At 42.8% G+C, this 27,725-nt stretch overlaps 1 long non-coding RNA gene across 2 annotated transcripts in view; it reads right to left on the bottom strand.

Moving 5' to 3' along the window:
* Positions 1,445 to 27,725, bottom strand: part of LOC106507279 — an 80,317-nt gene continuing 54,036 nt past the window's right edge. The window contains exons 5-7 of one of the 2 annotated variants that reach the window (XR_001303160.2): positions 27,141 to 27,237; positions 5,485 to 5,519; positions 1,445 to 2,649 (exon numbers count right to left, since the gene is read on the bottom strand). This is a non-coding gene — a long non-coding RNA (uncharacterized LOC106507279). Of the gene's footprint in view, positions 2,650 to 5,484; positions 5,520 to 25,619; positions 27,238 to 27,725 lie in introns of those variants that run through there. The other variant, XR_001303159.2, reaches the window with a different exon arrangement.

Genomic DNA, 27,725 nt, shown 5'->3' on the forward strand with positions numbered 1-27,725 from the left:
CAAAACATATACATAAAACTATTTTATGGAGTATCCAAAATATTCCATAAAACTCCAGGATTATGACACACACACACACACACACACAAAGAATTCTGTAGTCAAGTAGTTTGGGCAATGTTGCATACGTTTTCCCTTTCTTATAGATTGCAGATGGAGAGGCTTGCAATTAAATAAATGGACTCAGAATGAGTTCTGGAATCAAAACTGCCTGTGTTCAATTCTGCCTTCTACCACTCTCTAGCTCTTTCTAGCAGTATAACCTCTTTAAACCTCTGTTTGGCATTTGAGAAAGGGGCGGTGGTGGCGCTAATGGTGCTATTTAATGTGGGTTGTTGTGAGAAGGAGGTAAGACTAACCATGTGTAGCCTTTAGCACAGATCTTTTCATTCAGATAGTGTGCTAAATAGTAATAAATGCTATGGGATAAAGTAGCAAGAAAAGAAAGTATATTTAATTTTAGCTTTAAAAATTTTTTTTCAGTGCTGGAGGGGCTGTGGAGAAAAGGGAACCCTCCTGCACTGCTGGTGGGAATGTAAACCGGTACAGCCACTATGGAGAACAGTTTGGAGATACCTTAGAAATCTATACATAGAACTTCCATATGACCCTGCAATCCCACTCTTGGGCATCTATCCGGACAAAGCTCTACGTAAAAGAGACACTTGCACCCGCATGTTCATTGCAGCACTATTCACAATAGCCAGGACATGGAAACAACCCAAATGTCCATCGACAGATGATTGGATTCGGAAGAGGTGGTATATATACACAATGGAATACTACTCAGCCATAAAAAAGGATGACATAATGCCATTTGCAGCAACATGGATGGAACTAGAGAATCTCATACTGAGTGAAATGAGCCAGAAAGACAAAGACAAATACCATATGATATCACTTATAACTGGAATCTAATATCCAGCACAAATGAACATCTCCTCAGAAAAGAAAATCATGGACTTGGAGAAGAGACTTGTGACTGCCTGATGGGAGGGGGAGGGAGTGGGAGGGATCGGGAGCTTGGGCTTATCAGACACAACCTAGAATAGATTTACAAGGAGATCCCGCTGAATAGCATTGAGAACTATGTCTAGATACTCATGTTGCAACAGAAGAAAGGGTGGGGGAAAAACTGTAATTGTAATGTATACATGTAAGGATAACCTGACCCCCTTGCTGTACAGTGGGAAAATAAAAAAAATAAAAAAAAAATTTTTTTTTCGTCTTTTTATGGCCACACCAGTGGCATATGGAGGTGCCCAGGCTAGGGATCCAATCAGAGCTGTAGCCAGTGGCCTACCCCACAACTACAGTAACACCAGGTCCGAGCCGCATCTGTGACCTACACCACAGCTCACAGCAATGCTGTATCCTTAACCCACTGAGCAAGGCCAGGGATCAAACCTGCATCCTCATGGATACTAGTCAGGTTCATCAACTGCTGAGCCATGATGGGAACTCCCAATTTTAGCTTTAAAATTTAAACATGGTTTTTGGGATCCCTCCGTGAAAAGGTCATACATAAACAAAGGAAGACCTGGAAGAGATGAGGATATAAGCAATGCAGAAATCTGGGGAAGATAATTCTAGCCAGAAGGTGCAAAGGTCCTGGGGCAGGAACATGCTTGGTATAGTCAAGGAAGAGTCAGGGGATTAGAATGCAGAAAGAAGAATAAGTAAATGGAAGGGTAGCCAAAAAACAAAAACAAACAAACAAAACCAACAAAACAGGTGCCATATTGTGTAAGGATAAGCAAAAGTCTGGAGTGAAATTCTTATACAGAGAAGCAACAGCAACTATGAAAGTCCTCAATCAGGACCAAAGTTGGCCTATCCAAGCAGGAAAAACGGGACTGATAGAGCTGAAGCATACTGAGCAAGGGGAAGAGTTGAGATGAGGTCCAAGAAGCCATACAGGTTAGATCATGTAGAACCTTGTATTGTAAGTATAGGCAAGTGTAAAGAATGGATATATACATATTTTTCCAAGTACATAGGAAAAAATTAACTGTGACTATTGTTGTTGTTATTCATGAGACATTATTCTTTGCAGAGATTGAAAAATGCTGTCTTAGAGCCAGTTTTAACCACTTTCTTGCCCATCTCCTATATCAACCAATCCCCAAGTGTTGTAAACTATACCATGGCAGGACTATGGAAGGAACTTGCTAAAAGGTCTCCAAACTCTTGTACTATTTTTTAAGTTACAGTTGGATCAAATCACTCATCACCTCAAAACTTTCTGTTGATATTTTTACTTGTAGAATCAAGTCCATGTCCAGTAGCTGGCAAGGATTTGGAGGTCTCCCTCTAGGTGTCTCTCCACATATTCCTGTTAGAGGCACTGAATATACAAATTGCACTCTGAGTGCAGAAGCTTGATCAGAGCTCTACCACTTAGCTCATTCTGTTCCCTCAGCCTGAGTATCCCTTCCCTGCGTTCTTTGCTTCTTAGACATCTTCTCTTCCTTCAGAGCCAAGCGAGTTCTCACTCCTCTGAAACTGTGCCTGATATCCCTAGACAGAGTTAGCCCCTCCCTCCTTTAGTCACATACCCATCAGTGTCACTCATACCTCCATTTGGCATGTTCATCAGATTGCTTTTCTGTAGACTTAGTTGTCCTCATCTCTCTTGCTCCCATTAGGCTGTAAGCACATTGAAAGCAAGGGCTTTATTTTCATTGTGTTTTCTAAAACTAGTACCTAGCACAATTCCTAGTACATAGCAGGTGCTCAATAAGCTGCTGATGAAATGAGATTTAAAAGGCAATACTGTGGCAAATACCTTTATATAAAGCACTAGACAGAAAGAGAATAATTATATGGCCATGATGTCAAGGAGTTTATAAATCAACAATAGCAGTTGCCATTGTTTGAATCCTAACTGTGGTACAGGCATGCCTCCCAGCAACACAATGAGGTAGGGGTTCTAACTCCGACTTTACAGAATAAGGTTAAATGGCTTGTCCAAGTTTATACAATAAACAACCACATTCAAGCTTAGATCCCTCCAGCTTCCAAGCCCCTGCTCTTTTCACTATACATTGTATCAGTTGGGATCTAGCCAGGAAAATAAACAAGTCTTTCAGAGGAAGGGATTTTTTTTTTTTTTTTAAACAGAGGACTAGTCACACAGATGAATGGAAGAAAGAATAAAGAAACCAAACAAGGAATGGTGAGGCAGCCCAGATATTTAGCAAAATCCGGAGTCCACTCCCCTTGTTGCATGGGTGACACCAGGAGAAGATGGTGTTACCAGAGCCCAAAAGCCTGGGTTGTCAGGCAGAGGAAACTAGAACCATGGAGGGAACTGCCCAAGGGAGAGCTGGGGCCAGGAAGGGAGGGGCCATCCAGTGGGACCTGCCAGATTCCACAGGAAACAGGGAGAGAAAGAGCAAGAACTACCTCTGTTTCTTGCTTCCTCTGCTTCCAGTTTTTGACAGTGCTTATTGCTTTGACTTATCAAGAACCTATGAGAGCAGAGCATGGGGAGGGTGAGGATGGGTCTGAAATCAGAATAAGCATGCGCTCTCTCCACTTGAAATGAAAAGGGTGATGAAAAGAAATAGTATTTAATTGGGGGCTAGGAAGCATGGCAACAATATTAAGCAAATTCAAAAGAAAGAGGAGATTAATGGTGGCTGCAATAGCAAGGGAGAGACTCCTCAGGAGTAAGTTATACTGATTCCTAAAGAAAGGTAGAATTTCTGTAGGCAAAGAAAAGAGAGTAGGCATTTCTGAAGAAGGAACCACTTAAGGGTTTTCTTGTAGGTAACGAATATGATTCATTCTTTAGAAAAATCTTTCTTGAGTTCCCACTGGGGCACAACGTCTCTGGGACGCAAATTCGCTACATAGCCCTGCACGGTGAGTTAAGGAGCCGGCATTGCCATAGCTGCAACTGTGGCTCATATCTGATCTCTGGCTGGGGAACTCGATGTGCTGCAGGGTGGCCAAAAAAGGAAAAAACAACAACAAAAAATATTTCTACTTGGCAATATCTGTAATATATGAGCTCTTTTATAAAGGATAATAAAACCCAAACACATATATACACTATCCAGAAATACATCAGTTGCTGTTTACTTAAAAATTTTTATGGGGAGTTCCCTGGTAGCCTAGCAATTAAGGACTCGGCGTTGTCACCGCTGTGGTTCAAGTTCAGTCCCTGGCCTGGGAACTTCTGCATGCTATGGGAGTGGCCAAAAAAATTTTTTTATGGTTTAGAAAATACATATATATGCATACATATATCTGTGTATGATAACACTTACCATTATAGCCATTTTTAAGTGTATAATTCATACAATTCAGTGGCATGAATTACACTTACAATGTTATGCAACCATCACCACTATTTCTTAACCTTTTTCATCATCCCAAACAGAAACTCTGTTGCCATTAGGCAATAACCCTCCATCCTCCCTTTTCATATGCCCTGCTAATTAATTTACATTAAAATATTTTTTAAAATAAGATGGATTAATAGTTAGAAGAATGTTAAGAGATGGATAAGCATGTGGTAATAAAATGTTAAAAGATGGATAGTCATGTATAATAAAATGCTAATATTAAGATCTAGGTGGTGGATATATAGGTGTCCTATAAATTTTTTTCAACTTTCTTGTATGTTTGAACTTTTTCTCAGTGAAATTTTGGGAGGAAAATTTCATGCTTGAGCCCCAGTCCCAGAGATTCTAATTTAATTCGCTGTGTTTGGGCCTGGACATCAGAAGTTTTTCAGTACTCTCTGGATGATTCCAGTGTGTGGCCAGAATTGAGGACTGCTGCATTAAAACTGTTCCATGGGCTTCCAGAGCCAGAGTGAGCAGAAATGAGCCTGGGGTAGGGAGGAGAGTTGGAAAGAGAGGGGAAGTTTCTGGGTGCCTATCAGGGATGGGGCCTTCAGGCTGGGCTCCTAAGTGCTTTTTGTGCCTGGACAGGCAGATGGGCCAGCTCCACATGAAGGAGGCAAAACAGCTGCTGAGTGAGCCACTGAGAACATGGCATAGGTCAGCGTTCTCCTAGGTTCTTAAGATGGGACTGAGGAGTTCCCTTCATGGCACAGCGGAAACAAATCTGACTAGAATCCATGAGGATGTGGGTTCAATCCCTGGCTTTGCTGGGGGGGGGTTGGGGATCCGGCATTGCTATGAGCTGTGGTACAGGTTGCAGACACAGCTTGGATCCCACATTACTATGGCTGTGGTGTAGGCCAGTGGCTACAGCTCCAATTCGACCTCTGGGAACTAGGCCTGGGAACTTCCATATGCCTAAAAAGAAAAAAGGGGGGGCGGAGAAGTTTATAGTTATACCTCAAATGTCACATTTCATCCTTTGCAACATTTCCTATAGCTTTAACCAAGGGTGTCCATTCTTTCAGAATGATCCTTTTAGCATGTTAGCTCCCTTTAACCTTGGGAAGTATAAGATTCATGTTCAACATGTATATACATAGACTGTCATGTTTTACTAACTCACCTTTAAATCATTTTTATGGAGATGAAGAGGTGAGTCTGTTGAAGCAGAAAGAGAAAAGGTTATAACCTGGGTAACCCTGGGTTCTTGTGTCAGCAGGGGGAGGACAAGAGAAAGCTAGTCCTGGGTAAGTTAGGGGCCAGTGATGGAGCCTAAGCTGTCAGGCTTGGAAATTTGACAAGCATTTATAACCCAATTAACCAGTAAAAATGGTCATTGACGCTCCCCAGAGAACTGCTGTCTGCACTGCCCAATCACAGTAGGCCTTCTGCTGTAGTACAAATATCTTCTGTAACCCTTCTTCCACTCCCAGCTATTTTAAGTCTTACTCGAGGGGTTATGGTGGCGTGTAAGGTTGTTTGTCTCTGCAGTAAATGATCCCAGTGCATTTAACCATGTGAAAGGCGTCAGGAACACTAACATCTGATCCCTTGTCATGGGACCCTAGCCTGGCTCAGTACAAGTGCCAGCTGGAGGCAGAACAGGGCTCAAGGGCAGAGGCAGAATGGCATATGAGGAAGAAGACCAAAGGTCAGTCACAGAGCAGCTGTATCACAGGTGAGATCTAAGGGGAAACGGCTGGACTAAAAGCAGGAAGCAAACAGAAGTTCAGGAGCCAGAGGAATGCAAGAACACATCAGGAAGGGGTGTGCAAGACAGGAAGAGAATCAGAGCTTTGACTATGAATGAGGCTCATTCTTTGGGGGAGCTTGCCCTGTGGTGCTTGGGTGAGCAGGAAGGAGTTAGGAAATGCAGGGTGGGACAATCTTAAAACAACAACAACAACAACAAAAACCCAAAACACATTATCACACAGCCTATTAATTGATGCTCATTTTGATGACTGTAAGCCATCCAGAAGAGGTTAAATGTGGTATGACCCATTTTAAAAGGGAAGTGTATATAACATTTTAGCAAACTCTGTGAATAATATGGCAAAAAGAAAAAAAAAAAAAAAAAGAGGCTCTTTTACCCTTGAAAGGATAACCTTCAGCTGCCAGGAAAATTCACATATATGTAATCCCACATTGCCTCCATGTAGCTATGGCAGTGATTCAGAAAAGCAGAGCCATAGCTTTTTTTTTTTTGGCTGTGCCCACAGCATATGAAAGTTCCCAGGACAGGGACTGAACCTGTACCATAGCAGCAACCCAATCCGTTGCAGTGATAATACCGGATCCTTAACTGGCTGTGCCATAAGAGAACTCCAAGATTTTTAACTTTGGATATCTCCATTCCTCCCAGCTAGAGTGACAGCTATTTTCCTTTCTCCTTCATTTTGGAATTGTAAGGTGTATGTGTGTGTGTGTGTGTGTGTGTGTGTGTGTGTAAAATATATTATGTATAATATATACATATATATGTATATATGTACATATAATGTTATATATATTATATATATTATAATATATTTATATATATTATATATATAATATGTTATATATATATATATACACACTCTTTTTTTTAATTTTTAGGGATGCACTTGCGGCATATGGAGGTTCCCAGGCTAAGGGTCTAATCGGAGCTACAGCTGCTGGCCTACGCCACAGCCACAGAAACGCCAGATCTGAGCCATGTCCGCAACCTACACCACAGCTCACGGCAACGCCAGATCCTTAACCCACTGAGTGAGGCCAGGGATCAAACCTGTAATCTCATGGTTCCTAGTCAGATTCATTTCTGCTGCACCATAATGGTAACTCCTAGAATTGTAAGGTGTATTAATATTCTTATATTGCTTTGATCCAATTTAGAAATTTTGAAAACTTTCAAGGAAAGATTACAAGGAGCTGGCATAACTTATGTATTTATTTGCTATATCCAGGGCCCTGTGACACTGAAATTGGCCCCACTGGGTAATATCACTGAGGGGTAGGAGAAAGGAGGGGTTGGGGGTTACTCCTAACAGACAGAGCTCTGAGGCCATATGGAGCAAGAAAGGAGAGCCCTGAGGGAAAGAGGCTGCTGTTTCCAGAAGCAGAAGTGTGGGAAAGAATGCTTGGCAGATACCCACCACAATCTATCAAGCTCCCACAGGTAATATGTGAAACAGCAAGGACCTGAACCCACGTTTTTCTCTTTATGAATGTTTTCTTTTTTTTTCTCCTATTGATGTGTCTCCTTTACTGAGGAAAACATTTACAATTGCTGCCAAACTCCCAGTGTTCCACTCTGTCTACCCTCTCTCCTACCCTGCTTTTACCCCCAGCCTGGAGTCCACTTGGGTGGAAAGGCAGCGTATAATGGGCCCAGAGTTAATCATCTGCAGGTTTCCCCTGATAAGTCACAGTATGTTTGCTGCGCTCCTTCCAAGAGTCAACAGCAGCTGTGGGGATGTGCCGAGAGTAGCCTATGGCATTCAGAGCGCTGGCCCAGATGGGAGGCAGTGTGCTGGGGAGCCTATCTGAACAGTACCATCTGGAGTGCCTCTGTTGCCCTGAAGGCACTTGTCTGCGTCTCCAATGGACACAGCTTAGAGATGCCAAAAAACGAGCCAAGTTCGCTGGATGGACAAATGGCCTGACGTCAGTGGAATTTGCTCATAATTTGGGCCTCATGTGTGATGTACTGTCTGAACTCAAAGAGCTATCAAAACAATCAGGGCAGAAAAGGAGAAGCAAGAAGAAAAAGTGGAGGAAAAGGAGGAGGAAGAGAAGGAAGAGGCACAAGAACAAGTAGACAAGAAGAAGGAAGATGACATTAGGACATGGCCAAGAGCTGTGGCAGGACAGGTTCAGCTTTGACTCCTGGGGCCAACGGTCCCTGTAAGTTTGTTGAAGGCATCAGTGCCAAATAAAACATGGCCTTTTAAAGCACTGAATTACGTGAGTGTAGAGCTGTTAAAATCAGTGTAGCAAAAATCCAGCTGGGTTTGGCCAGTGCCACAAAGTACAAAATGATGATCACTTGTTCTGCCAAGAACCAAGGTTCCCCAGACGTGGTGGCCTGAGCAGAATTATTTGAATATATGTCCATTGTTTAAAACAAGGAATTTGCTATTAAGAAATAGACATCTGTTGTTGTTGTTTTTTCCCCCTTGCTCTGGGTCCAGAGGCAGATTTATTGGGAAACTACAGAGCCTTTCACTTGCATGGGTCTGGTCCTTGTAAGTGCTGGGAGGCTCTAGGAGTTACAGATTGTTCCAGATAAGGAGAGGAAGGCACGTTACAATCAAGAAGACTTTAAATATAAGCATTTCTGGTAAATTGCCTAAACAGACCTTAGCAGAAAAGAACCAAATCTCCAAGATTTCAGTAATTTGTTGTGAATTTCTCATTCTAAACAAAATTCATTTGCATATTTATTTTTAAATTTGTAATTCTCTATTATTTTTATTAATGAGAGGCCAAATATTATAAGGCTTCAGGCCCCACAAAACCCTAATCTGTCTCTGTGAGCGTCCCTTGCTTTTCTACTGGTCATCACATCTTAATTTGCTTTTGTGAAAAGTCCCTACTACTCACTAGGTGGGAAGCATGGAACCCAGACCTAGCCAAAAAGAGAGGAAATGACTGGTTTTGGAATGAGCATGTGATCCAATTTGGGCCAATGAGAATCAGAGCCAAGAGTTTCTACTGTGCAGCAGAAATGGATCTGATTAGTATCCATGAGGATTCTAGTTCCATCCTGGCCTCACTCAGTGGGTTGGGGATCTGGCATTGTTGCTGAGCTGTGGTGTAGGTTGAAAACACCTGCATTGCTGTGGCTGTGGTGTAGGCTGGCAGCTGCAGCTCCAATTCAATCCCCAGCCTGGGAACTTCCATATGCCACAGGTGCAGCACTGAAGAGCAAAGAAAAAAAAAAAAAAAGAGAGAGAGAGAGAGAGAAAGAGAGACAGAGAGAAAATTGGGGCCAGACTTTTCACTGGATCTCTGCCACAGTTGTTAAGTTGCAGGAGTGAAAGTTTGACATTACAGTTTTGCTTCTACAAAAGGAAACTACCTGAGAATAAAAGTAGCATAGCTGAAAGCAGAGCTGAGAGATTAAAAATAAGCCAAATTCTCATAAGGTCACTTTTTGCCCCTGAAACCAGCTATATTGAAGCTGGTAAACAGAATCCCGGGCTTTTCAGATAGACAGGTCGATTAAGCTCTCTTTTTCGCTTAAGCTAGTATGAGCTGGGTTTTTGTCATGTGCAACTGATTGAGTCTTGACTAATACAGGTCCCACTGTGCTAGGGAAAAAACCTATTATTTCAGTTCAGAAGATGGTTTTTTATTGCATTTGCCTCTTCCCGCCAGCAACTGTATTGAGATGTAATTGACATATAACATTGTATAAGTTTAAATTATACAACCTGATTTGATACATGTTATCTATTGTGAAATGATTACCACAATAAGGTTAGTTAACACATCCATCACTCACATTACAATTTTTCATATTTGCCTCTTAATAGTTATAATAATAGATATGCTTATTGAGCACTCTTATTAAGGGCTTATGTAACCCATTGTAGCCTACAAGCAACCTTGGGAGGTGTGCACTATTACCATTACACCCATTATACCAAAGAGGAAATTCATGCACTAAGAAGTTAAAGTAACTTGTCCAATTGGTCAAGTATCGCCAAAACAAGTATCTCAGACTTGAAGCCAGGTTGACCCTGTCCTTCCGGATTTTTTCAGCAAATATTTATTGAGCACCTACTAGGCACTGAGGATTTAGGGATGAATATGACACAGTTCTTTCTAAAAGCTAAGTATTGGAAGGAGGTTGGATGGGAGACAAGGTCAATAGTTCTCATGAATGGACTGACTTGGAATCACATTAGAGGGAGATGCCAACTCATGGGAGGGAGTGAGGAAGCTCATTAATGAAAAACTGTGGATGAGGTGACAAGGAAAACTGGTCTTGAGGTGCCAACAGGAATTCCCCGGCAGAGAAGAGACAAGAGCATTCCAAGCGGATGGAACAGTTTGTTCAAGGCTAGAAACGCAATAAAGGACATGACTTGTCTGGGAAATAGCAAGAATTTTGGTGTGGCAATGATGATTTTTGAGAGAGAAATCTTAAAAAAATGGGTAGAGTCCAGCTCACAAATTCTATGTGTGCTGCGATAAGGAATCTGTGCACCCTGTATTCATAGAGAGTCACTGAAAGACCTCAAAGAGTGATATTACATTAGTATTTCAGACAGATCACATTGAAAACAGTGTCACTCCCTTGTAGTAATCAGGCCCTTCCTTATAGCCTGCTCTTTGAATTTGAGGTTCTTCAGATGGCTCTAATTTTTAGCCTCCGTGATTGCTTGTTGTATTTTCCTCTTTCTTCCCTCAGTAAGCAACCAACATGTCCTGATGATCCCTTTTACCTATCAGCCAGCATTCCCTCAGAGAAGTAATTTGCAACCATGTATGGTTGTATACATTAGTGGAAGAGATATATCACTCTCAATAAAAGGATATTTTCAGGAGTTCCCGTCATGGCGCAGTGGTTAACGAATCCAACTAGGAACCATGAGGTTGCAGGTTCCATCCCTGGCCTTGCTCAGTGGGTTAAAGATCTGGTGTTGCCGTGAGCTGTGGTGTAGGTCGCAGACGGGGCTCTGATCTGGAATTGCTGTGGCTGTGGCATAGGCTGGCAGCCGTAGCTCCTATTGGACCCCTAGCCTGGGAAGCTCCATATGCAGATGCAGCCCTAAAAAAAAAAAAAAAAAAAAAAAAAAGAAGGATATTTTCATTTGTCTTGTGATGCACTCCCCACTTGCCTGTGAAATTCTAATAGACCTAAGGTTTAGAAAGAATGGTAGCAGTGGTTGAAGTGATTAGCATTCCAGAAAAGTTTAGTCTTTTAAAAAATGGGGATCTGGAGTTTCCAACAGGGCTTGGCAGAAATAAATCTGACTAGCATCCATGAGGATGCAGGTTCGATCCCTGGCTCTTCTCAGTGGGTTAAGGAGCCGGCATTGCTATGGCTGTGGTGTAGGCCAGAGGCTGCTGCTCCAATTTGACTCCTAGCCTGGGAACGTTCATAAGCCGTGGGTGCAGCCTTAAAAAGAGAAAAAGAGGAGTTCCTCTCGTGGTGCAGTGGTTAATGAATCCGACTAGGAACCATGAGGTTGAGAGTTCAATCCCTGGCCTTGCTCAGTGGGTTAAGGATCCTGCATTGCCATGAGCTGTGGTGTAGGTTGCAGACGCAGCTCAGATCCCGAGTTGCTGTGGCTCTGGCATAGGCTGGTGTCTACAGCTCTGGTTAGACCCCTAGCCTGGGAACCTCCATATGTCATGGGAGCGGCCCTAGAAAAGGCAAAAAGACAAAAAAAAAAAAAAGAGAGAGAGAGAGAGAGAAAGAAAAATGGGGATCTGGCCATGGGAACCCTAATGAGTATCTCTCTCAATTCTGCGGTTGCTATTAAAACACTACAAAATCTGCATTGCTATATTAATAATGATACCCTCTGTAGATGGTTGAATGGTGACTCCCCAGAAGTTATGCCCACATCCTTACATTTGGACCCCATGAATGTTACTTTTTTTTGTTTGTTTATGTCTGCACCTACGGCATACGGAAGTTCCCGTGCCAGGAACTGAAATCTAACTACGGCACAGTTGTGGCAACACCAGATCCTTTAACTCACTGCGCCAGGCCTGTGATCGAACCTGCACCTCTGGAGCAACCCAAGCTGCTGCAGTTGGATTCTTAACCCACTGTGCCACAGAGGGAACTCCAATGTTACCTTATTTTGAAATAGTGTTTGCAGCTGTAATTAAGTTAAGGATTTTGAGGAGTTCCTATCATGGCTCAGTGGAAATTAATCTGACTGGTAACCATAAGGACACAGGTTCAATCCCTGGCCTCACTCAGTGGGTTAAAGATCCCATGTTGCTATGAACTGTGGTGTAGGTCACAGACATGGCTACGATTCTGCATTGCTGTGGCTGTGGCATAGGCTGGTGGCTACAGCTCCAATTCAATCCCTGGCCTGGGAACCTCCATATGTCGTGGGTGTGGCCCTAAAAAAAAAATTTAAGGATTTTGAGATGAGATCACCCTGGATTATTTAGGTGGACTGTAAATCCAGTGATAAATGTCCTAATGAGAAACAGAAGAGAAGTCAGGGACAAAGAAGGCAGAGATTGAAGTCACAGCCACAAGCCAAAAAATGTTTGGAGCCACCAGAGGCTGGAAGAAGCAAGGAAGGATTCTCCCTTCGAGACTTCAGAAGGCGTGTGGCCCTGCTTGCACCTTGATTTCAGACTTCTGGCCTCCAGAATCATGAGAAAATAAATAAGCTGGTGGTTGTTTTAGACCACCAGGTTTGTGGTAATTTGTTATGGCATCCTTAGAAAACCTAGACACCTTCTTTCTAATAGGTTATGCTTTCAGAGAGAAGGCAGCTTTCAAAAGTGTTATATATGGTATAATGCAAATGAATTTGGGCAAAGTGACAATCTTTCTGAGCCAGTTTTCTCACTTAAAATATGAGAATGGAAATAGTAATCCCATTCTCACAGAGTGTTTAGACTAGTAAATGAGAGAAAATAAAACTACTCTGCAGACAGCTAGCAAAAAAAGGGCAGGTGCTCAAAGATGTCTCCATTTGCCAATAGGACCCAACACATACTCCACAGACACCGTGGTGAAACAAGGTCTCTCAGGAAAGAGCTGGGATTGTTCACATGCAGAGTCCTGGCTTGTGTCAGAATTGCTTTTGCATATAACCGTTTACACCCCTCTGGTGTCAGCTTTTGCTCTCACCAACTAACCACTGCCCTCTCCCTCAACCTTCTCTATTTCCTGTTTATGTAGATTGCTGCTTCCTGGCCAAGGGAACCCAACAGTTTCAGCCAGACTGCTTTTCCCTTGGACCTATGCCAAGACTACCTTCTCTGTTCTTCTCTCATTCTCCTTTCTTCTTGTTTTAGAAGCTGTCATGTTAATGAGGACAAACTGTTTGCTGCTCTGAGCAATCTTCAGATAAGCAGCTGGTTAAATGCTTGGCTGTTAAAATGAATCAGATGGACATGAGAAAAAGCATAGCAAGTATTACGTAGGCATCAAGAAATCGGGCAATCCCTACTTGCTTCAGCACTGCAAGCTATTGACGCTGAGGTTTTTTTCACTCAATGTCTGGTCATGATGCTTCCACTCTCGGGCCCAGCCCTAACCTGTTTGTGTGAAGCAGTCCTGACAGGCACCAGCAGGACAGCAGTAGGTTGAACTCGAGCAGAACAGCAGGAGGGGAGGCTGCTGAAATAATCTAATGTGTGGTTCTCAACATAAAGTAAATGTCCAAGTCATCTGAGAGGCTCTTTCAAAACAAAAAGCAAACAAGCACACCTTTGGAACTGGAGGGTAAGCATGGGTATTTTGAAAACAAACAAACAAACAAAGAACCCAGTTGATAATGATTTCCCTCACAACTCCAGGTTTATCTATCTTGCTGTAGTAGATGAGAATGTACTCTGGAGACTGACTGGACTCACATTCTAGCTTTGCTCCTAAGCTGTGTGACATTGCACATGTTACTTAACTTCTCTGTGCTTCAACTTTCTCATCTGTAAAACAGTAGTAATAAAACCTTCATCACAGAATTACTGTGAGAAATAAAGGTTAACATGGGAAAAGCACTTAGACTATGTAAGTGTTTGCTAATATTACCATTACTTTTATGTTGTTTTTATTGACCTGCTTGAGGGAGAGGAAGTTGATCAGAGGATGAGGTGCCTAAATTAGTGATTTGAAGATGATTCAGGTAGAAGAGATGGCGAAGTTCAGGGTATGATAGTGGAAGTGGGTGGGGCAGGCTAATGATAGAAGACCAATCATTAGAAGGAGAAAAATTGGAGTAGTATTGAAGCAAGTGGTATTGAAGTATTGAAGTAGTATTCTGTAAGGAAAGTGTCTGAATTTAGATCCTGCCTTCACTACTCAACAGCAGCACAAACCACAAGCAGCCCTAATTGTTTCCTCATCTGTAAAACAGAGCTGATAATAACGGTGACCTATCGTAGAGGGCTGTCATGGAATCAAAGAGTTAATACATGACATGCTGACTTCTTAGACTAGTGACTGGCACATAGCAAATGTTAACTCTTACCCTTAACATTTTATTTTATTTTGTCTTTCTAGGGCTGCACCTGCGGCATATGGAAGTTCCCAGGCTGGGTGTCGAATCAGAGGTATAGCTGCCAGCCTCTGCCACAGCCACAGCAACGCCAGATCCAAGCAGCATCTGTGACCTACACCACAGCTCATGGCAACGCTGGATCCTTAACACACTGAGCAAGGCCAGGGATCAAACCCCCATCCTCATGGATACTAGTCTGGTTCATTACTGCTGTGCCACCATGGGAACTCCATTCTTAACTTTTTTTTTTTTTTTTTTTTTTTTGGTCTTTTTGTCTTTTCTAGGGCCGCACCTGTGGCATATGGAGATTCCCAGGCTAGGAGTCTAATTGGAGCTTTAGCTGCCGGCCTACACCAGAGCCACAGCAACTCAGGATCCAAGCCACTTCTGCAACCTACACTACAGCAATGCCAGATCCTTAACCCACTAAGCAAGGCCAGGGATTGAACCCGCAACCTCATGGTTCCTAGTCAGATTTGTTAACCACTGAGCCATGACGGAACTCCCATTCTTAACATTTTAATTGGAGATGAGAAGGAGCTAAGGAGCCAATTGTCAGCTGGACATTGGCATTATCTGAGATGATGGCAAGGTTTGAGGTAAACAGGAACTCTGTGAGCCAGTTCACAGTGAATGAGTGTTCAGTGAATGAGTGAGACGACCAGGAGGCTGTTAGTAAAGGAATAAGAAGGAGGACAGTGATAATAGCCAAAAGGCACTAGCCTCCAACTGCTGAGTCTTTTGTAACAGTGTGGAAGCACTTATCCAGAGCAAAGTGGACCCTAATACCACATCCTGGCCCCAAACTGAGCAAATAAATTAAGGCCAAGAAGTAGAGGGACAAGTGAGAGATGGTGCTGAGGCTATAGGAGAGTTTTCTGCTTAGGGAGTGACAATCAAGATGGAGTAGGAGGATCTGGAAGGCAAAGAAAAGGTGGGGGTAGTAGAGTCACATTTGTTAAACATCACAGTGAGTGCTATGGACAATAAATGGTCTAGACCAGCACTCCCACTAGGACTTGAGGCAGGAATGGAAATGTTCTATATCAGCATTGTCCAATTATGGTAGGCACTGGCCACACATGATTATCGAGCCCTTGAAATGAAACCAGTGTAATCAGTGTTCTTAAATAGTCACTGAGGAATGTTGTTAAGATGGAAAATCCCAGGCCTCACCTTCATCTACTGAATTAGAATCTCTGCAGTGGAGGCCTAGCTCCCAGGGAGTCCCAGGTGACAACCATATAGCCAAGTTTAGGCATTGCTGCATGATGTAAGGAAGCTGGAGAATGTGGGTATCCACGTGGTTAGTTAAATATAGGAAAGGCTATCATTTAAGGTCTGATTGGGGAGGCTGTAACATTTTATTCTGAGTGACATTGATAGTTTTTATTTTGAAAATGTTTGGCTTGGTTGAGATAAGAAAATTTAAACTAAAAGAATGTAAAGTAGGAGTTCCTGTTGTAGCACAGAGGGTTAAGAACCTGACATAGTGTTCCTAAGGATGCAGGTTTGATCCCTGGCCTCACTCATTAGGTTGAGAATCCGACATTGCTGTGAGCTGCGGTATAGGTCACAGGTGCAGCTTGGATCCAGAGTTGCTGAGGCTGTGGCATAGGCAGGCAGCTACAGCTCCAACTTAACCCCTAGTCTGGGAAATTTCAAATGCTGCAGGTGCAGCCATTAAAAAAAAAAAAAAAAAAAGAATGTAACCGTAGAGAAAATTATGTTAAAGCTTAATGCCAGTGTTCCTATAGAGGAGAATTAGCTGCTTGAGAAGAAATAGTTTGATAACTGCTAGAATCCAAAAGTGAAAGCAGAAATCCTTTCTGTACCAAAAAAAGATAAATTTGAAATTTGGAGGGCCCTCTGGGATGGAAAAAGTTGGGGTAGAGAAAGGAGCAGACAGAGGAGTTATGCAAGAGGGTGGTGAGCTGAGCACATAAAATGTAATAGCACATTGCCTCTCCAAAAAGTCAAATTAAGTCCACCAAATTACAAATATTCATTTAGTGTGCCTCAATTTCCCCCTCTGTGAAATAGTGGTAATATTACTCACCACTTTATAAGACCTAGAGATTTTTTTGGTTGGGAATAAATTATGAAAGAACTCTTGGGAAAACTTAGGCTGTCCGGAGTAAATTTGAGCCAGTATGATTTTCTTTTTTTTCTTTTTTTTTTTTTTTTTTTTTTGGTTTTTAGGGCCGCATCAGCAGCATATGAAGGTTCCCAGGCTAGAGGTCCAGTTGGAGCTACAGCCGCTGGCCTATGCCACAGCCACAGCCATGCAGGATCCGAGCTGTGTCTGTGACCTATACCACAGCTCATGGCAATCCCAGATCCTTAACCCACTGAGTAAAGCCAGGGATTGAACCTGCATCCTCATGAATAGTAGTCGGGTTCATTCACTGCTGGGCCACGAAGGGAACTCCAAGCTAGTATGATCGTATACAGATACCTGGAAGCAGTGAGAGTCAGGAGAGCATAAGCCTCTGAAAATTACCAAAAATCTGAGGAAAGTTTTGTGTCACGCCACATTGTAAAGTCAAGTAGTTGGGGCAATTTCATGGAATTCTCATTGGTAAGGGACCTTAGCTTTCACCTGGGTTGCAGCAGAAAGAAAGCAAAACATAAAATGATCTGTGGATCCTGCTACCAGTGCTCCCTGACCCTTAGGCTGGCTTCATGAGCTGCTGTCTACTCACCAGCCTCTCTACTAGCATATCTGGTCTCTTGGGACTGGTCTGCTTAATGTCCTGTCCTCTCATCCCCAGAGTGGCCTGGTCAGCTCCGGTCTCAGCTCTTATCACCACCCAAGCACTGTCTATATATGTGTGTCTTCTACATATAAAGGAGTGTGTAGATGATTAGTGCTCTGGACCTAGAGTCTAGGGGCTTAGGGAAGAGAGATAGCAACATGGCCCTGGGTGATTAGGTATCTGATTTGCCCTTGAAGGAAATAAGATTAGGCCTGGCAGGGCCATAGGCAAAAGTGGGGCCCAGGAGGAAGGTACAGCTTTGAGGAGCAGGGGTGCAGAGTTGCCCAGAGCTGTTCCTGAGACTCAGAAAGTATAAATGCATTCCAGGAATATGGGTCAGCAATTGAGCCTTAGAAGCCAAATCTATATTAAATCCAAGTAACAAGGAATGATCAAAAATGGAAAAAAGGAGTCCAATTTCAAAAGCAGCTCAATACAGGAACACAGCAGAAGATAGCGTGAGGGCAGAAATGGCCAAAAGGTACAGGGTTTTTAGCTGCAGTGCTAGTCACATGTAGCAAGGCTAACCCTGTCCTCTATGAGAAGTAGGAGTTGCCTTGCACACTGAAATATACCTTTTTACACGTGTGTGGTAAGTACACACCACATAAAATATGCTGTTTTAACTATTTTTACGTATATAGTTCAGTGGCATGAAGTTCTTTCACACTGCAGTGCAACATCACCACGCTCTATCCATCATTCCAGTCTGAAACTCTGTACCCATTAAACAACAACTACTCATTTCCCCATCCCTCCAACCCCTCATAGCCACTGTTCTACTTTCTGCTTCTATGATTTTGACCATTCTAGGTACCTCAAATAAGTGGAATCATATAATATTTGTCCTTTTATGTTTGGTTTATGAAACACATCTTTTTAATACCCCTCGAAATTCCTAAGGAACATGTCCTCAGATATGCCCCTGGTCATGTCTTGTCTAGATCTACAAAGAACCCACCTGCCCCTTATCCATTGCTGGTTCTGATTCTCTCTTTGGGGGAAATGAGTGCAGTCAAGAGGAAGGGGTCTACCTCCCTTTCCAGTGTTTCTGCCGGTGCTACCACTTTGTCCCTTTTGGTCCCCAACCTTGATCACCACTAGAAATGTTAGCTCTAGTTAATCACGCCGCAGCCCTCTTTAATCCCCAAATCGAATGAAATCGATGCTGCAAAGATTGGAACCTTTTCCAACAAGCCATGGGTAGACTAGCATCTAAACAAATGTGTTTGGATTCATGGAGATGGCCATGAACCTCTTTTAATTAACTGAGGTTTGGACTGGGACTTACTCTGTGACACCACCTACCTCAGCCTCTACCCATCTGATCTGTGCCCACAGTGAGATGGATTTGCTCTTCCACTGTCCACCACCACCAGATAGGATGAGGGCCTACTTCATCATTTCTCTATTCAAAGGTATCATCCATCTTTCTAGGGTCTTAATCATTAGTTCCTGGTCCTTTCTATCATTCTAGAAAGCTTAAGAGTCTTCATGCAAATCAGACCCCTGGTGGCTGCTGTGACATCCCAGAACTGAAGGTGATATGCAAATGAGCTTCACCATGACCCCTGTGACTCACGAATTTTATTTGTGAACGAGATGAAGGAAAAGCAAGTTGAAGACTATTGTCTCATGACCAGACACTGTCACGGGGCTTTGCTGAAAGGCTCTTGCCAACCACAGAAGGTCAAAAACTATCACCCTTAGGGCGTGAAAGTAAACACCAAGAAGGAGGAAAGCACATGGGCTTTGGCAAAAATCAGGATTCAGATCCTGACTCCCTCATCAACTAAGTGGATGTCCTTGGAAAATGATTTAATCTGGCTCAGACACAGTTTTCTCATTTGCAAAATTGGAATGATATATATAGTAAATGTATATCCATTTGGATTAGTCTTGGGTGTGAGAAACAGAAACACAATGTAAGTGGTTTTGTTTTCTAGTTTTCCCACATCAAAGTCCTGAAGTAGAAAATCCAGAGCTGTTCCACAATGTCCTCAGGGACCCAGGGTCGTCTGACTGCTCTCCATCCCTTCTGTGTGGCCCTTACCCTCATGGTCCAAGAATGTGACTAGAGTGGCAACTGCTGTATCTGTGTCCCAGGAAGCAGGATGTAGAAAGGGATGAAGAAGAGGTAAAGGACATGGACCATCTGTCCTTTGATGAAAATTGTCAGAAGCTGCCATACAACACTTCTGCTTATATCTCTTTGACAAGAATGCAGTCACACAGTCACACCTAGCTGCAAAGGAAGCTGGGAAACTCCAGGCAGCCTTGGGCACAGCTAAAAATTGGGAATCCTATTACTGTGAAAGAGGGATAAGGTGGGTTTGGTGGGACATTTTGAGGTTCTGTTACATAAGTTACTTATAGAGATTAAAGTGCTCCATCAATAAATGTTGGCTTTTTTAATAGTCTTCCTTGAAGGATTACTAAGGAGTAACACAGGGAAGCAGAAATGAGTTTCCCCCAAAGGAAAAGATGTGGCTTTCATTTTCCCTTTGTCTTTGTTAAGGTAACAACTCATCTAGACATTGTAGCCTATGAGATGCTGACTTAAAATTTTCAAAGTTGGAGTTCCCGTCGTGGCTCAGCGGAAACAAATCTGACTAGCATCTGTGAGGATGCAGGTTGGATCCCTGGCCCTCTCAGTGGGTTAACGATTGCTGTGAGCTACATGGCTCAGATCTGGCGTGGCTGTGGCTGTGGCCGGCAGCTGCAGCTCCAATTTGACTCCTAGCCTGGGAACTTCCATGTGCCGTGGGTGCAGCCCTAAAAAAAAAAAAAAAAAAAAAAAAAAAGACAAAAATAAAATATTCAAAGTTATCTCCTTTATAGGACTCTGCTTGCTTTGAAAGTATCATATTGACTCATTCTGAGCCAGTCAGTGTCATGTCTAGGCTGCCTCTCAGGAGTGTACCAATAACATAACCAGACACAGTCCCTGAAAGGGAGGATTTTCAAAAGACCTGTATGCCTCCTCATGCCCAATTCACCATCGCTGTGAGGATTTCCTTTTCTGTATAAATTTCTGTTATCTACTGCCTGATCAGCACCGTCTCCAATATGAATCTAACTTTCCCTCTGCCAGTAGCTTACCTTCTGTCTGTGGTGCAGACAAGTTCCTAAAGATTCTTACCTTTTCTCTTAACGATTCCCGCATCTCTCACTAACTGGGATGGTTTCTTTTAGTCTAGAGAACACCATCCCTCCATAGCCCCTGATTGCATTCAGTGGATAACCAAGACATGATCAGTTAACTGAGGACAACTGAGACAGACTTCTAGAACCACAGGGACGTGGTGGTCACTTTCCAGATGAGTAGTCTTCAAGAGGCTATGTGAGCAGAACCACTTCCCATCTTTTTTCCTGTTGAAATATCACATCACGTCCCAATATGTAAAATTCATAACAGAAGAGCTGGTCTGACTGAAGATGGGGAGAGCCCAAAACCCAGCCCAATACTCATCTTACCTCTTATCAAGCACCTTCACTCCCACATGAGGAGTCCCTGGGTACCTCCAAGGAACTCTAGGGCTTGCTCCACTAATATCAGTTTGAACACCCTACCCTGGTTCATTCTCTTGCTTTAAGAGCTTGAGAGGTTAGGTGAAGGGGGGAAAATGTTTTAGAATCAGACAATCCAGGTGTCATATGCAGAGATATTACCAACTATGTGACTCTTGAGTCTCAATTTTCCCATTTGTGAAGTGGAGCTGATGAAAGGTGTTTTCCTGCATTGTAATAAGTGTTAAAGTGAATTTATGAATATAAAGTTCCCAGCGCAGAGCAGGTTCTCAATAAATGTTAGCTCTTGGAGTTCCCATCGTGGCGCAGTGGAAATGAATCCAACTAGGAATCATGAGGATGCAGGTTCGATCCCTGGCCTCGATCAGTGGGTTCAGGATCCGGTGTTGCCGTGAGCTGTGGTGTACGTTGCAGATGCGGCTCAGATCCTGCATTGCTGTGGCTGTGGTGCAGGCCAGCAGCTATGGCTTCAATTCAACACCTATCCTGGGAAACTCCATATGCTTCGGGTGCAGCCCTAACAAAAGCAAAAAAAAAAAAAAAAAGATAGCTCTCTTTCTTCTTTTCCCTCCCCTAACAATGATATCCGGCACACCTTTAATAGAGTTTAACATCTTCTTCCATCATGCTGACTGCTGTGTGTGTAAATGAGTGTGCCTTCTGCATGAATCTAAAAAAAGTACAGGCCACTGCTGGGTAGTTTTAGGAACTGGCAGCTAACGATCATTGTAGTTTGTGAAAAATGTTCTCAGGCATTAATCGAGTAAATGAAAGTACTATCAGAAGTTCCCGTCGTGGCTCAGAGGTTAAGGAACCTGACTGGCATCCATAAGGAGGCAGGTATGATCCCTGGCCTCGCTCAGTGGGTTAAGGATCTGTTGTTGCTATGAGCTGTGGTGCAGGTTGCAGACGCAGCTCGGATCACACGTTGCTGTGGTGTAGGCTGGCTGCTACAGCTCCGATTGGACTCCCAGCCTGGGAACCTTCATATGCCATGGGTGCAGCCCTAAAAAGCCAAAAAAAAAAAAAAAAGAAAGAAAGAAAGAAAGTACTATCAGATAAGGCTGTGATATAAAATGGGTGGGTAGGCTTCTTATGTTTGAAAATATTAATCAAAGAAAAGTGGATCTACTAGCCTTGCTATCCCAGTAAAGAATCTGGATGTTGTTGAAAAAATAAAGAATAGATTCTCCTGCCCACCTACGTGGGCAGAGTAGCCAGTACCATCACGCTCAGTATAAGACACTTTGGATCACTTTATATAAAGGTTAAGTGAGGGGGAGGGAGCCAGTCAAGCCAGAGATCAGCTCCTCAGCATGGGACTCATGAATACCACCACAAAGAGAATGGCTTAAGCCTAGAATCTGAGGGAGTTACTAGTTTCAGTCCTAATTCTAGAATCTGAGAGCAGGGCACAATGAATAACGGTTGCTGAAAGCAGAACAATGGCCCCCAAAGACATCCACACCCTTTCTCTGGGACCAATAAATGTGTTGTATTACATGGCAAGAGGGAATGCTGGAATTAAGGTTGCAAATAGAATTAAGGTTGCTAATTGGTGACCTTAAAACAAGGAGATGATCCTGCATTATTCAGGTAGGCCCAACGTAATCACAAGGGTCCTTAAATGTGGAAGAGGGAAGCAGAAGAGTCAGAAGGACATGGTTTGATGGAAGTAGAGCTTGGAGTGTCTCAATGTGAGGGTTCAACCTGCCATTGCTGGCTTTGAAGATGGATGGGAGCTGTGAGCCAAGAACAGGGGACTTTAGAGGTAGACAAGGTAAGGAAACACTGTCTCCTCCAGGGCCTCTAGAAAGGAACATGTCCCTGCTGACCTCTTGATTTTAGCCCAGTGAGACCCATTTTAGTTTTATGACCCACAGGACTATTAAGATAATAAATTTGTGTTGTTTAAGCCACCAAGATTGTAATAATTTGATACAGAAGCATTAGAAAACTAATACAATGGGTGATGGGCAAACCATGGGAGATTATACAAGGCAATGGTACAGGGGGAGGTATCCATAAGCCTAGGTAAGGGAAAATAAATATCACAGAATCTGGGGAGGTAAAGCCCAATGTGTCAAGGTTGCAACAGCTTAATAGCCATCTCTCTGGCTCATTGGTTCATTTCCTGGGTCATTTGGAGATGGCCTCTCCTTATATCTTCAAGCCTACAAAGGTAGGGCAGCAGACAATGTGGGCACACTTTCCCAAAGTAAGCCTTTCATGCTTTTCCTAGCCAGTCACCAAATGATATTGGGAACGAATGGTCTCCAGAGCTCTCACTATAGTGCTGCTGGGGAATCCTGCAGGCATCCTGACACTTTATGCTATCAGGATTGCTTCTCAGACCCAGACTCACATGTCCCTCTGAGTACCTATCTTCCTGTTATAGACTCTTGGAAACTCTATTTTGCTTTCATTCTCAGAGCTGAGAAGAAAAGGAAATATCTCACCAAGTACAAGTAAATACCACAAAATGACAGCATTATTAATAACAACAGATAATATTTGCGTTTCCTAAGCACACTTCACACCTCACTTCTTTTTGATCATCATGATCATCAAAATCCCATAAGGTGCATACCATTATTATCTGCATCTTACAGATAGAAGAACTAAAATCCAGAGGGATTAAGGAGCCTGCCCCAAATCACAGACCTAACAAGTGGTACCTCAGCTCAGTCTTACTCCGAAGTCCATGACCTTAGGTATTTTATCACTGCTTCCCATTGTCTTGAGTACCACACTACTCCAGAACTAGCTGCAGAACAGGAAGCTCCAGCTTCCTCTAGTTCTCCCCACACCAGGGCAGAGATTTTGACTAAAAATCACTTCCAGTAATAAAAAAAAAACAAATATGGTTCAGAAATCGAGCAATATTCCTTCAACTCTAACTCTCATGCCACACTCCTTTCTTAGGCTCCCAGTCAAATAAACCCATCTCTTCCTGGTCTAACTTCCCATCCCTCTTCTCTATTTCTTCTCATACCCCATTTGCCATGACTTATGAAAGAGAGAAAGAAAAAGGTAGGGTAAAGGAAGAAGTATTTCACTGGACAGAAAGAGGGTAAGTGTCCTAAGCCCTATGTAAGATTTGGCAAGACTGGTACCCACAGGTCCAGAAGCTGAAAGCTGGGGTCCTTTAGTTCAAAGTTAAGACTAGCTCCCAGCTCAAGCAGCAGACCCCATGCTTCCTCTTCTCTGTGTGCCTCAACCCTATTCCTACTTGGGTTTCCCAGATCCATTGTACCGGAGGTAAAGAGGTAAGCCATAGGTGAAAATATGTAGAGAAATGAAGAGGCAGAGAGAGTCAATAGAAAGCTGTTCCAGTTCAGTTTCATATACAATTTCTTGACTGCTTCCTCCAAAAAGCTCTTGCTGAAAAGCTCCACACCCTGTCATACCCACTTCTGCTTCTTTCCATTCTGTCACTGCCTGCATTAGAGTTTTTTCTCCCTGGGGAAGACAGATGTCAGTCTTGGAGCCCAGGCATTCTTTCAAGAAAACCATTGAGCACCAACTCTCTGACAGTGTTCTAGGCATAGGCAACAGAGAGATGAACAAGAAGGATGCGCCCATCAAGATGAATCTGTCAGAAGCAAAGTCTCGTGTAAAAGATTCCAGGAAGCCCTCCCAAAGCAAAGTCAGCCAGACACTCAGAGCTGCCATAAGGATCTAGGCTTTGAAAGAGAATGTAACATTTTCATAAACTCTAAAATTCCTTAAGTCTGGCAACTCAGATCCTCCAAGTGAATGCTGTATCTTATAAGGACACAGGTCATCATGCAAGAAAGATAAAGTTTCATCTGAGATGCCACCTCTAATTGACTGGTAGTAACTGCCTAGAGTCCTGTATTTTAGAAAGATCGGGACACTTCATTTGGGTGCAAGCAGGAACAGGGGCTGTGATAGAGTAGCCATGTCTGCCACATATATTGAAGTGCCATATGAGTGATGACAAATTCGCTGTGATTACAATCCCAGCCCTAAGGTGGATGATCTTACATTTTTCACAGTTGTTTCCCACCTGTTCATTTCCCAATGAGGCAACAAGTTCTAAGGAAGGCAACATCATACAGTGTAAGGAGCACTGGAAGCTGAGCTGAGGAGCTTTTCTTTGTCTTCTGAAAGGTAACTGGTGGGATGGAATGAGCTCAGGTGTACAGTATCAGAGGGAAGGTTTTGGAGGCAGGCACCAACTCTTCCACAAATTATTTGATCCTGTACATGTCACAGCTGATTCTTGTTTTCATAGTAGTTATGTTCTATGAAGTCTCTGCAAACACTGAATTAGCAAACACTGAACTACTACTTATAGGAAAAATACAGGGCTAGGTTCCTGCAAGCCTCCAGTCACAACATATTCATTAAACAATCAATACACAACTTTGTCTTATGTGTTTCTATTCGAAGACACCTTATTTAAAATATATTATTGACCTGCTAACATTGAACTCACAGTCAACAGCACTATAACTCACACCTGAAAAAAGCTCGTCTAACAAGCACACTACAAAAGGAAAACTTGGAGTTCCCATCGTGGCCCAGTGATTAACGAATCCGACTAGGAACCATGAGGTTGCGAGTTCAATACCTGGCCTTGCTCAGTGGGTTAAGGATCCGGCATTTCTGTGAGCTGTGGTGTGGGTTGCAGACGTAGCTTGGATCCTGAGTTACTGTGGCTCTGGCGTAGGCTACAGCTCCGATTAGACCCCTAGCCTGGGAACCTCCATATGCCTCAGGAGTGGCCCTAGAAAAGGAAAAAAGACAAAAAAAAAAAAAAAAAAAAAAGGAAAACTTGTTTACAGTGTAATCTGAAACAAGAAGGGAGAGCAGTTGTCTTGTTTGCTTCAGCTGGGAATATGCACCTAGGACAACTCATGTTTTTTCACTGCTCTGCACTGTCTGTGAATAACTAAAGTGCTGAGAGTAGTGATTTGGGGTTACAAATAAATTTTAGTGAGTAGGCAAATTTGCAAATACGGAATCCACAGATAGTGAGGATGGACTGTACTTACCCTCTGGTCGACCTCGGTGATGGTACCTCCCTCACAATACAGATTAAATGAAAGTATGCACAATGCACCACATGATTCTAGTTAGTGCCTCTTTATACCACATACTTGCATTTTCACTTTTTGTACCTTGTCTGCCATGCTCAATCCTGAGAGATAAGTAGATACCAAGAGACTTCCGACAAAATGTGCCTTCTTTATTCCTGGAGCATAAATCAAAAACTACCTACACAAGCTCAAGTAGAAAAAGAGGTAGTCTGAGGAAAGCAACCTAAGTGACCATCAACAGATGAATGATACATAAGATGTGGCATGTATATAAAATGGAATATTAGTCTTAAAAAGAATAAAACACTGCCATTTGCAACAGTGTGGGTGGACCCACAGGGTAATATGCTTAGTGAAATAAGTCAGACAAAGACAAATACCATATGTTGTCACTTATTTGTGGAACCTAAAAAGTAAAACAAATGAATACAACAAAACAGAAACAGACTCCCAGATATAGAGAACAAACTAGTAGTTACAAGTGGGGTAGAGGAGTAAAAGATACCAACTACTATGTGTAAAGCAAATGAACAACAAGGATATATTGTATAACACAAGAAAATATAGCCATTACTTTGTAATAACTTTAGATGGAGTATAATGTATAAAAATATTGAACCACTAATTGTACACCTGAAACTAACATAATATGGGTAAATCAACTATACTCAATTTAAAAAAAGAAAAAAGAAAAGGAGATCTATGAACAAAAGGCACTCTCTGGGGGCACTAAAGTGCAAGAATCAGCACAGAGAGGACACCCTGGGATGAGACTGAAACAGGAAGATTAGCTGTAGTTCCATCTGTCACATGGTTGCATCACCCCCCAGCTCTGCTCGTTTCTGAGCATATGCTATATGTTTCTACCTCTCTCAGCAGACAGGTTTCCTCAGATTTTTCTGGCTTCCTTGCACCCTCATAATTTTGACTCGTGTGGTTCTGGTTTCCGTGGAGCTGACTCCAGCCTGACTCCACCTGGCTGGTGCACACCAGTCATTTTTGCCTGTCTGCTACACACTCCCACTTGTGGTAACAGAGGAGCTTACTGTATGTCAGGCTCCAGGGTTGGCCTGTGACCCAGGCAGGGCCACTGACTCTATTTCCTGAGAATCTGATGCTTTCTTAGTTATCTTCTATCACTTCTGTCATTACTCTGTTTATCTTTTTGCTGCCTCATGGGTTTTGTTTGCTCAGAGCTCTTGCTTATTTCTAGTTTCTACTTACTCATGAAGTCTCAACACTGACTTCTCTCCAAGTCTTTCAGCTTCTGCTCTCACTGATGATGATGGCACTGATGATTTATTCTCTCCAGTTCTGATTCCTGAAAGAAAAAAAAATCATTGGTACAGTTAATTGCTATTTATCTGTGCAAAACTGTCATGCCAGGATACCATTAAAGGCTAATATCCAACTATTGACCAGCTGCTCCCAGGTAAGTGCCTGCCACTGTCCAACAAGTTAGGCCAGGTTGTGGGGGTTAGAGGAGTGCATATGGCATTAAGTGTGGTCAAACTAAGTTTAAAGTTTTATATCAAGCTGATTATTCAGATGCTATCTTTTCCTATCACCCCAAGTCCAATCTATGAAAAAATCCTATTAGTTCTACTTTCAAAAGATGTTTAGAATGTAATCGCTTTCTCACCATTCCCGCTGCTACCACTTTGCTCAAAACCATACTCTTCTTACTTGCTTTGCTTCAGTAGCCTGCTAAGAGGTCACTTGCTTCTACACAATGCAAATGAGAAGTAGTGAAAATACAGCTAATAGTAGCCAGAGTGATTCTTTTAACACCCGAATCAGTTCATATCA

Source organism: Sus scrofa, chromosome 2 (genome assembly GCF_000003025.6).
Source record: "Sus scrofa isolate TJ Tabasco breed Duroc chromosome 2, Sscrofa11.1, whole genome shotgun sequence".
In the NCBI taxonomy this organism is placed as follows: Eukaryota; Metazoa; Chordata; class Mammalia; order Artiodactyla; family Suidae; genus Sus; species Sus scrofa.